Raw genomic sequence first — 12,866 nt, 5'->3', positions numbered from 1 at the left:
CCCAAGGCAAGACCACAGGCGACGCATCTCTCCTGTGGGTCTCCACCATACCTCACCCAGCCCATTATAGCACCCCTGCACCCGTCTCTCGGTCCCACCACCTGCGTGTAGAAGATATGGGGAAGATTTATTTGGGGGTGTCCTCAGGCATCCAGGTTTTTTAGATGCCGACCTGTGCAACAGACACAACGGTAAACGACTATTTTTGGAGAGCAAATATCAACTATGTTACTTTCCACTCACTGCACTAATGCACTATGACTGCTGCGCTTTCTCTGGGAAAAAATCCCGGTAAACTGCAAGACACGTATACAAGACTGGCTTTACTACAGCCCCCTCCCTTCTCGTTCAATTTCTTGTTGTATTTTCCTTTGTCTTTGTGTCTGAGTCTTGGCTATCAACATTAATGAGACATTCTTCAGCTGGCCGGATTCTCAAAGGAAAGGTGAGGAGGAAACGATGTGGTATTCTGGAAGCTCTCTGACTTTCCGCCTATTTGAGTCTTTTTGATATAAATGAAACCCAGAGAGCAGGACAGACGCTGCATATGAAACAGGCTCCTGCATCGTGCGCCCTGTAGAAATATCAGGAGATAGCAAAATTGTGTATGAATCATGTTGTGCATGCACTTCGCTAATATGAGGTTCCAGAGTTGCTGGAATTGTGGTAATAGTTCAATTCATAATTAATCGCATCTCATTTGCTTGATTGCCTTAAAGCAGTAAGGGATTAAGTTAATGTGTGAAGAGTTTTTTTTAACTTTTAAGTATTTATGATTCTTGATAGAACTATAAACGGCAAAAACCATCTCCTTGAATATTGATTATCACTAATTAAAAATTCATTTTGAAAAGGAAGTCGTCAGTCTCTCAAGCGCCTCAATATTTTTGCATGCTTAAGGTTGCCTGGACTTGCATTTAGCAGCGGAGAGCTTAATAAGTAACTCGTTAGCTCTTATTAGGTTGCACTTAATGACAGGACATTAAAGCAAAATACTTAGCATTTTAAGAAAAGCACTGCAATGAGACTGACTGAAAACAGATGTAGACTTCTCCCGACTGCTGATGCAAGTAAATAATATATGTGACAATAACCATAACACTTTTACACATGCTAGCATGAGCCTGCTGTGATATTATTGCTTTAAAACTTTGGCTTTTCTTATAATTTACTGTAAACGTGTTCTAACGTTTCAGGATCTTGAAGACAGCTGTCCACAGATTGTAAATTGCATTTAATACAAAATGGGTAACACTTTATAATAATGTTTCATACTCAATAGTTATGCATGAACTAATGCAGAACAAATGGCTGCATTAACACTGTAGTCATTACTGATAACTAATAAGGAAGAAAGATTAACTAATCAGTAGGTAACAGCAGATGTTTAAGGTAAGTAACAATTAGTTACTTATTACTTATTTTATAGTCATTAAAAAATACTGAATGCTTTATGTCTCCTGCAGAACTATACAATAACTAAGACTCACAAATGCATTTTTTATGTTTTTTTTAAATTACTCATATTGTTATGATATTACTTCAAGGTCCTGTGTATGAAATTTAGCGGTATCTAGGGGTGAGTTGTGAATTGCAACCAACAGCTCACTCCACCCCTCTCTTTAGCTCTACGGTAGTCTCAGACTCAGACGACGCCCACGGACCGTTGGCTAAACGTCCGGTGCATAAGGCACACTTTTCTGGAAACACTTCAGCATGTTCGAAGTCGTCATCTGATTGGTTGAATTTCACAGGATTTACGGGAGACGTGCGTGTCGCGTTCTTTAACGGTCCGTCTGGAAACAACATGAAGCCGTCTGATCGAAGTAAGCTGTTGTGTTTACAATGGTTGCTATAAGAATTCATCACAATCGACTAAATGCTTAATTCTTAAAAGTATGCAAGGTCCACGGCATAAACTTATAATCATTTTGTTGCTGTTAACTTTTGACAAATTCGTGAATGTACATCGGTATGTTACTGCGTGGAGATTTCCACGCCTCTAAACATGACGCGGCCCAAAATGAAACGTGATTGGTTGCTTTACCTGTCAGTCATATGCCCTCTTGGGTGATAAGTTCCAGAACCTTCAGTATGAAGGTCTGACTACGCGAGACTAGCTCTACGGTGGCTGACACAGAACTAAGATGTTATCACGTCTTAGTTTCTTTGCCGAAGAAGATAACGTATTTACGAAACATGTTCTGTAGAGCAGTTTGTCTGTTTAGGGCTACTGTAAAAACAACACAATGAATTCCATGCAAGGGGACCCGCTGTGTATGAAGATAGAAATAGCTCATTCTAAGGTAATAAAAACATAACGCTTCATTATGTAAGGTCTTTATACACCTCTGAAGACATAGTTATGTATATTATATTGCATTTCTGTCAACAGATCCTCCAAAAAATTACACATTAGACCTTTAAATTAACATTAAAGGATTTAATTTGTACTGGTATGTCTGAGCTGTAGTGCTTAGCACACACACCCCAACACTTTCCCAATCAATAAAAGTGGCAAAAAAGCCAAAAACAAAACAAGCGCACTAGTTTAGAAGTCAATGTAAAGACGCAGTAGCTGCTGTGTAAAATGGTAAACTGGAACAAAGAAGAACTTTCCTTCCGAGCTTTGCCCTTTAGCAGACAGAGATTAGTCGCCACACTCTTCACGGTTCTTCATAAGTGAACAAGTCAGCAAGCTTTATCGTAGCAGACTGCATATTTATCTAACAATGCCTAAAGTCAAGTTGTTTACATGCAGTTTATATTGTATATTTACTATATCTGTCATTAAACAGGTGTTAGCTAGACAATTAGAGAAGTTTTTGTTGGATTCACTGATCTTTCTGGAAAACAGCATGTCCTAAGCAGACCTCACACTGATTGTGTCTTTCCATGCTGAACACACAAAACGTATTTGCGCGACGTGACCATAACAGACAGTCAGGAAGTAATTGAAGTTGGAGTGAGATTTTGGACATTGGTTATTTAATGATGGGCAGGGTGGGACAGCAAGTATACAGTATGTGTAAACCAAGTGTTTGCATGCCTGTTTGCTTGTCGTGGCTGTTTGTGACAACAGCTCAAGTTGTTAGTTGGTTTATGGCCCTGGTTATGGCACTTTTTCCTAATGGCACTTTCTAATTCAAATCTTGTTTTTCATGCCCTAAGAGCAATAAAAATACATATTACTGAGATTGTCATAATTAGTGCATAAAAGGGTTATTTTAGAAAAAAACATACTATACATACAAAAACATACCATACTATACTATACTATAAATACTATATGGAAAGCATCTTAAATATTGTTGAACTTCCTCCGTATACACTTTGAATTACAGTGTTTGTCCCTGTGTATTCCAAATGTTTTCTTCTGCCATTTAAGTTTTCCATCATAACGTAGCGCCGTCATTTCATATTCTCATCCTATGAGAAAGTACAGTGTGAGAGTTCGCCAGAGTTATAGTCAATCTGAATGCATATATTCACTTTTATCAGAGCCTCTTTGTTTGGCTCATTGCTCTCACGTTCTGTATTAATGAGTGAGTTTTGCTCTGTGCATTTGTTGCTGCTTGGATTTGTTTGTCTCGGTTTGTTAAGGATTTAAAAAGCTCGGAATAGTTCTCTTCCACAACCCGCCCCCCCCGGCGAATGTGGACAAAAATGGCATCAACCAGGAGACTGTCCTATATTTACAGATGTCTTGCATGTTGTTCTCACACCTCAAAGCGTTGGCTAAGGCCTGCTAATTGACTGTAATGCCTAATGTTGGGTTGAGAGCCACCGAGCCTTAACTTGGACAGTGTACATGTAATTACCGTCACTAACATGACTAGCAATTGTCACAGCTGGTTTCTTGGCTTTTAATGAGTTCTCTTTCTTCATAATTGTGGCCCGTTTACAGACTGAGATGCTAGCTGTTTGCATCTGGTTTGAGGGGTCTTGAAAGAGACCAGAGACTTTGTTTCTATAGGGACACAGTGAAAATGTACCGCAGAAACACAGGAACCCACGGGGGCTGCTGATTGAATAATAAGAGTGTGTTTATGGGGTATGAACATACAGCACAAGAAAACCTGCTGTGTGAAAATCTTTCACACTTGGAGTGTATTATACAGTATACTGCCTTCCTGTGACAATTCTTGGTGGAAAGTTAACATGCAAATAGACCCCCCTTGGTTTCCATGTCTCTCCTTTGAGAGCAGTAGGCCCATTGTTTGAATAATGTTATTGTTTATTTTGTTTGTTTCTAAAACAATTAAAGTATTATACGTTTCATAATTTGTCTAATGTAACATAATGTGCTAATGTAGTCTGTTTGATGCTGGGAAACGGGCTCCCCAGTGAAAGGAAGGTACACACTTTTCACACTAAGGATAGTAGCAAATATCAGCGAATTTGATAAGGAAGCAGAGTTGATATTCATGCGAGTGTTTATTTTGCATTAACATCATTCGGTACGAGTTTTGTATTTGTATTGAGTTTTTTTGTACTACATTTTGTTTTTGGAGTTGATGGGTCTAGTTATAACAAATAAGAAGTATATAGTTATTCTTACAACAAACTATTTTTGTAACATATCTAGATTACATTATTATAGCCCACCAGGTTTAAAAAAATATATATTATCAGTATTACCTTGTGTGTTTGTAAGTGAGACAGATGTTAATTAAAGGAATAGTTCACCTTTAAATGAAAATTCTCTCAACATTTACTGACCATGTTGTCATTTTAAACGTGTGATTTTCTTTCTACTGCAAAACAAAAAATAAGATATTTTGAAAAATGCTGGTACCAAAAACCGTTGGTCCCCATTGACTTTTATTGTATGGACACACAAAAAAAGTCAATGGGGACCAACAGTTTTCTGTAACCAACTTTTTTTTATATCTTTTGTGTTCTGCAGAAGAAGGAAAGTCATACAGGTTTGAAAGGACAAGAGGGTGTGTAAATAATGAGAGAAATTTCATTTTGAAGTATTTGCACTGATGAATTCGGTGAATGTTTCCTCAAACATGAATCATGACTCGTTCAAACAAATTACTTGTCATTTGTTTAAATTTCACTACACATTTTGTATTTTTGTTTTTGAATGTGCAGACAGTTTCGACGTGTTTTTTTATTTCATTTTATTTCACTGACCCTTTTAACAGTATTACATTTAATTCAAATCCCAAGCACACAACTGAAATAATATCTATTTTCTTTGACCATGGTGCAGTAGATTTAGATCCAGGAAAATCTGCTATGTGGTCTATTGCATTGCAGTTTCTGCCAAGACATTATGTAGGTTGTACAGTTTCCAGAAATGACTGACTTCAGGTAAAATGGTTGTTCTGTTGACATCTGGAAAACATAGTTGTTGTGGTTGGCTGTTTTTGGCCAGTCTGAATCTTGTATTCATACTCAAAGCTCTCATTCACCTCTTTCCTGTTTTCTTAATAAACTCCTGTCCGAGACGGGCCATTCTCCATTCTTTTTGTCTCCCTCGAAAGCAACTATGCTTTCCCAGTGTGTTCTGAGGCCGAAAGCGAAAGACTGTCAGCATCTGCCCTCAGTCACGGCCGGTTAGTTAAAGCATTTGCCGTAGGCCTCCTGAGAGACCGACGGTGCCAATCACAGCCATACCCAGAGCTTTCCTGCATTCCGTTTGCTGCAAGCTACTTTTTATTAATTTAATAAACATCCTACTGAGAACATGGAGCTTCAGATGTCGTGAGAAGTGCTGCGCGGGTGAGAAGAACTAACTTTAAGCCAACACAAAGTATGAGTAACAGAAACACAACTAAAACTATATCACACAAAACAAGGCATAGACATTCGTGCCATGCACTCATAGACATTTTTTATCTCACTCATTAGTATTCTGAGATTCTGGCAGATATTTTGAAGGGGCCAACAGAGAACAGCTAGCAGTCAAAATATAATGATGATCTTTGTTTAAAAGCAGGATCTGCGGGTTTACAGTAGACGCATCTGCGTGGACAGTATCATCAATGGGGGTCATTAAACACGGCCTGCTCCTCTCAGCTTATGATGATACACACAGCAGTATGTAAAAAACACTGTAACCATTACCATAATGCCTGGTTAATGGGGACAAGAGAGTCTAGATGTCAAATACTAGAAAGTGTAAATTCCCCTGTAATAGAAATTTCACTTTGCCTTCATTCCCCCCCCTCTCTCTCTCTTTCTCTCTCTCTGTCTAATGTTCCCTCCTGTTCCCTTCCCTCTTTATTCTGTATCGCTACATATATTCATGAATTCATGTTTGTGATGAAAACTTATGCATGAAAACAGGGAACGAGAGAAAAAACAAACAAAGTGTATTTTGACGGGGATCTGTCTCGTTTCAGTGCCAGAGAGCTGGAGTAGCTTCGGTCCTATGGGATGCGGCAGGACGGAAGACCCTCATTCTGTATTTCTCTTTTCTGCCTACCCCCCTACTCTGCTCTCTCTCCATCCTCTACCTTGGCCCTCCCTCCACCTCGCTCTGTCTCTTTCTCGCTTTCACCCTTCTGTCAAAGCCAGTTACAGGCGGAAGATCTCTCCTTCTTAAATAATTTACAGGTTGATTAATAGACTCACAAGGGTATAATTAAACAGGGGAGAGACAGTGGCTAGTGTAACCAGCACAGTGCTTGGGGGAATTAGATGGTAGGATTAATAAGGAAACAGAGAATACCGCGAGTGTTCAAAAAATGTGTTGCTAGTGGTTCGGGCTGGAGAGCGGAGCGGGTTTAAGATGGAGGGGGATGGTTGGGCTGCGTGTTCTACGAAGCACTTTTTCCAGGAGCAGAGAGCCAACGTTTGTTTGATGTGGAAATTGGACAGTTTGAATCCATCGCCTTTAATTTTTCACAAGTCACAAGACCCCCTTGGTATACCACAGATTTCTAAAGGAAATAAATTAATTTTCCTTTCCTTTTTGTGTCCGCTACTTGGTTTCTGAAATTATTTTCTTGCTTTTTTATTCTTTGTTATTCTTTTAACTTGCATCCCGAGAACTTTAGGAGCGACCGCGTCTTGTATTTCCGCTGTTATCGTCAGCATATAAATTCGGTGGCGTCGCCTCTAAAACCGGATTGGGCTACTTTTGCATTCTGAGGGGACGCGTTTTGTTGTGCGAGATTGCAGTTCGTTGCGAAATCCGCCAGACAGATCTGCGCTTCAAATGTAAACAGCTTCTTATCTCTCCGCCTGCACAGACCAAATGAGAAATGAAACAAAACGCATCAACGCAGAATCCAAAAACACAATTCAGAGACGCTTCAGTTCACCCTTCAGCGGAGAGAGAAGACTTATGGGACTTCACTTATGATGGTGAAGATTATTTCGCTGTCTTACCTCTCGTCTTTTTGTTTCTCATTTGAAATATGAAATGTACTCTCTGTCCTGTCCCACATGTGCATTTTGAATGAATGAGGGAAAACAGCAGCTATTCAGTGTGGTCTGAACGGGCCCTCCGTGCAGAGCTTGTTTTATTTGTCTACCTTTTCTATCTCATTTCTTCCATCTGTCTCCTCCAGATGTTTCTTAAATTCTCGCAATGTATCTGATCTGTTGGTGAGGGAAGCGGGACATGACAGGGCTGTTTGCACAAGCCCATTCAGGGTCATTTCCTCCAAGTACAAGCAAGGTCTGATAATAACTTTTTGTGCAAAATCTGCCAAAATGTAGAAAATGTTCTCAGGCATAAGTTCTTCAGCTGTAAAACTGCATTTTGTTTTATTTTAATTAAAATATGTTTTGTCCATATGAGAATGGAATCATTTTTCTGTTTTAACACCATCGTAACAAAAGGCACATATTATTTTCTTTAACCGTAACATACACGAGACATCTCTGTGAAAACACGCTTGTCACAAAAAAACCCTCTCTCTCTCCCCTGCTGACAAAACAGGACACATTACAAAGATTCAAATGGATTAAAATATTGCATTATGATTTTAATGGAAACTATAATGGTCTCTGTGGGTCTTTACTGGTGATGTGTTGGTTTCTATTGGTGGGATGTTATCTGGTGGATGGGAACCAGCAGAACAGTATTAACTCCTATTGGAACAAGGCCCAAAACACACAACAATAAATTTGTTTGTAATTATTTTAATGGTTATAAATGGTATTTATAATGAATAAATTGGTATTGTGTCTTTCATGGGGGATGGTACATTTCTGCAAGTCACAACAAGTGTATTCCTTTTCATGTTTTTTACTTGAATTGCTCTTGTCCCTTACATTTAATCTATCAGTTTCTCATAAATTTACCGGCCAACTGCCTGGTGATTTACACGCTGAAGCCAATTTTAAACCGAATTTGGTGATTAGTATTAATGTTGATCTATGGCTGCAAGGCAGTAAACCTCCAGTGTTTATTCTGTTTATCTCATATAATTCATGTTTTATAATTGAACTATTTGTGTTTTAATTAATTATTAGGGATTTCATTTTTGCAGGCTCTATGTATGTTTATGTTCTTCTTTGAAGCTTAACTTTAGAAAACCTGAACTGTTGTGGTAATGTACAAGGGGTGCTGGTGCAGGTGCATCCAGCTGCGCATGTTGGTTTATTTATCTAGGATGGCATTAAAGCACTGTACACCTGATAAAGGGAATGTCATGAGGCCTCTGACAGCCTCATAGTTTTTGCGATTTGGTTGCTACGCCACCAGAACAAGAAGAGCCGGTGGCAACTTTGAAGTTTTTGACAGACGATAGTCTCTGAACGTCCCTTAATCTTGGCGTTCCTCAGACAGTACACACGGCAAGTTCACGCTGTTTGCTTTCTGCCTCTTAATGACACAAACCATTCACCCTCCGCACATCATAACATTTCATCTACATGGCTGATTGCTTCAGAGGCAAAAGCCCCTTAACTTTCTCAGAAACTAGCCGTCTCCAAAGAGAGCGTATGCGCGAGCGTGTGGGAGGAAGATGAGGTCTTTCGTGTGGCGATGAGCTCTCGCATGTCTTTTGCGGTTTTTGATCGTACCTGAGTGTTTTTGTTAGCACGGTGCAGGAAACTGCCTGGTGTGATGTGCTGAAAATCAGATCAATAGCTAGCGACTGTAAGCGGATGGCTCTGTCAGAAGCAATTGTCCTGAAGCAGGTGCTGAAGAGAGACACGCTGTGCTTTTAAAATGCCTTAATCATTTCAGATCATGTGGGCTATATAGATTTCGAAGGAAAATAACTTAGGACAACAGGAATTTAGTTGGTGATTACTGCATGCTTTTTTATTTGCTAAATGTTTTATTGGTAACCCTTTACAATAAGATTGTATTTGTTAACATTAGTTAATGCATTAGCGTATGTGAACTAACAATGAACAATACTTCAACAGCATTTATTAATAAGTTCATATTCATTTCAGCGTTTACTAAAACATTTTTATAATCAAAAGTTGTGTCTGTTAACGTAGTTAATGCTCAATGAACTAACATGAATAATGTATTAACATTAACATTATACATGCTGAAAAACTATATTGCTCATTGTTAGTTCATGTTAACTTTAGCATTCACTAATGTTAACAAAAAACATTATTGTAAAGTGTTACTGTCTTTATTTGTGCACAAACATCCAATCAGTCTTAAAAAATCTGGATTTGCATACATTTTAAATATACGCTACACATAAAATGTGTAATGCAAAATAACCTTTGCCTACATTTCTGCATATTCTTCATACAATTCATCCAACAGTCTTAAAAGATTCTGAGTTACTTTCAAGTCCAACTCATATGTTAAAATAAATCATCATCATTTTAAAAAGTACACATTATATTTATCATTTGTAATTTACATTAATTTGTCATTTTTATATCAGAACAGATACATTTAAGCATCTTTTTATTGGTAATGTACAGCCTACCTCACATTTTTTTATAGTTTAACAGGGAGCGCTTTTCCATTATATTATAAATGATGAAACACTTTGAAACTGCTTGACTTTTGTTGAAGAGCAAATATAATGAACTCTCCAGTTACACTCATTCACATTACAAAGGGGTCCGGTATCTTTGTTAAACCAAAACCTGTTAGAGCAGACGCCCAAATCATTCCAGTAAAACTTCCATACTATCATGTAAATAATTACTTTCTCTCATTGGGCCCTATTCATAATTCCTCTCTTTCTCCATCTCTGTCCTTTCTCATGTTGTGGCGGTTGGCGTGGCCAACCGTAAGGGATGGATTGTCTTCAGTAGTAAAGTAAAATGGAGTGTAGTGGCACAGTGCAGGTGGGCAAGAGAGGGCACAGAGGTTAATTACTCTATTACTGGGTGGCTCAGGCAGGAGCTGTTTAAACAGGGCCCAGTCAGCAGGGGATTAGGCCTCATTACTCCAGCTAAAGCTATGCCGCAGACCCTTCCCCCGGCCCTGCGTTGCCTCCGGTTTAGACGTGCCAGAGAATATTCATACTTATCCCGGGGGAGAGAACGGGAAATGGAGAGAGAGGGCTGACACAAGCATGGAGAGTGAATGAAAGGCGGGAGGTAGGAAGGAGAGGTTGAAAGCTCGAGATTGTAATGGAAGTGGAAAGAATCAAACGAGTGAGAGAGAGAGCAAAGGAGCAGCACCACGATTTTAAATCTTGGCTTAACTTCTCCAGATCTGTGGCTTCAACCACCTGAGCTGAGCGATGCAACAATTATCCTTAATACCCACACGGGCAGATTAGCATCTCCACTCCGATTACACCCTGACCCGCTACCTCTCTTCCTCTTCTCTGGTCCACAGGTGTCTGATGGCACGGCTGATAATCGTGCTCCTACCTGAAATACGTAGGGTGAACTGAAATGGGGTCGAGACTGTGTGCGTGAACTGGACTTGTTGGTCAGTGCATCAGTAAACTGGGTTTTGTAAGTCTTTAGATCAAGCTGGATTGGCCCACATTCAGTTCTTGCATGTTAACGCGGACGGTTTGTTCAATAGCAAATTGTGAACAAGCTTGCCGCTGACTACATAGCTAATAATTGGTTGGTTAATATTGCCAACCAATAATTGTTTCCTGGCCTTACTGAACAGTGTTGGGTGTAACTAGTTTCTTTACTGTAATTTAATTATTTTTCCTTTAAAAAATTGAAGTAAGGGATTACTCTTATTTTTTTCTGTAATTTAATTACAGTTACTTTGGATGTAACTGTAATTTGTACAATACTGGAATTGACATTAAAATTCACAGTCTAACTTTAAAATGCATGCATTAATGTATCTTTCTCACATTTGTAATACTTTAATCAGTTAATAATAATACTTTATGTAGTTCTATATTATTTATTTGAATGAATTAAGAGTCGTTTCATGTCTATCCTTGAATCACTTAACTAATCAAGGTTGATATAGGATATGGAAAGTAATTAGTAATAAGTCATTAAATACTTTTTGGAGAGAGTAATTTGTAAAGTAATCTAATTACATTATTGAATATGTAATTCGTAACTAGTAATTAATTACCTTTTCAGAGTAATTTACCCAACACTGTTACTGAAACGGATGACATTTTATTATAGGTTGGATTTACATTTGTTGTACAGGTTTTGTTCCTAAAGCCATCAGTTAATTGTGAACACCATGTTTCCATCCGTGGTACGTGGACTCAACTTACAGGCGCATTATACAGTTGCGTTGGTTGACATATCCAGATTGACACTTGCACACCTGGTGAACTCTTCTTTTGTGCCATGAACAAACAACCTACAGCTTGGACAAAAAAACAGTGAGCCGGAGTAATGCAAGTGCTTGACACAGGATTGAGTCTTGCTCATGTCAGGATCAAGGATGTCTCAATCCCTCTGACTCCACTTTCCTGTCAATCTTTACTTTTCTATTATATGGCCATTCCTAAAAACACTGTCCAGTCTGATGTAAGCAAAAGATGATGCAACCTGTATTATCAGATAAGCCTCTGTTCTTTTCTAATGTAAATCTATGGAAGCCTTGTGTTTGGATAGGTTTAATCAAAACCTTAACAGACTTTTGCTTTGTTTCATTTACACCCTACATAATGACTATGATAATAACATACACATATAGACGGTTTCATAAGACGCACGTGCATGGACGGAAGATAACTTCCAGTCTGTGTTTGTTAAACGGTCTGGCTAAGCGAATAATACAACTATTTACATTTAATTTAATTTATATTAATATGAATTGATATTATTATTTTATTGTATAATAATTGTATTAAATAAACAATTTCTTGAATTTTGTTGTATGTTAATTTTAATAAATAAATCATTTGTTGAAGGGTTCACGTAACTTTATAGCATTTAAAGAAAATGAATGGGACTTTGACATCTAGCGGTTGAGCTTGATATCACACTAAATTCAAAATATTGGAGAGGCAAGTTTATCCAAGTAGCAGTTCTTCTCGGTTTCTTTTGCTTGTTATCAGAAATAATCTACAGGCACTTGTTGCTGCTGTACCGGAAGTTAAGTTCCATCCACAAACGTGCGCATCTGCAGCAACGTTTGTTTATGTTGTTGAAACAAAACGAATATTGCTGCTATTCTTGAAGATACCTTGTATCTCCATTTTTCATGATTTTTATTTTTTGCCATAAATCCTTATTATTTGTCACCCTTTATGTCACTGGGTTTCGCAAATATCTAACCAATAAAAAGTATGAAAAATGCTTGTCAACCTTGACAACACAGTATTTAATCATTTAAAAAGCACAGTTTTTTCAATTTCCTGAAAAACAGTAAATTTGGACATACAAGGTTTTAGAAGAACAGCGACAAAATATTTATCATTTAAAATTTGAGACTGATACTTTAGTAGGCACACTCACAGTCACAGAACATATCTGGAGATATTGTTAAATATTGCCAATAAAATACAGTTAGATGTAAGAAA

Source organism: Triplophysa rosa, linkage group LG19 (assembly GCF_024868665.1).
Source record: "Triplophysa rosa linkage group LG19, Trosa_1v2, whole genome shotgun sequence".
NCBI classification, from domain to species: Eukaryota; Metazoa; Chordata; class Actinopteri; order Cypriniformes; family Nemacheilidae; genus Triplophysa; species Triplophysa rosa.
The sequence above is the reverse complement of the archived record's forward strand: the minus strand, read 5'-3'. Positions refer to the sequence as shown.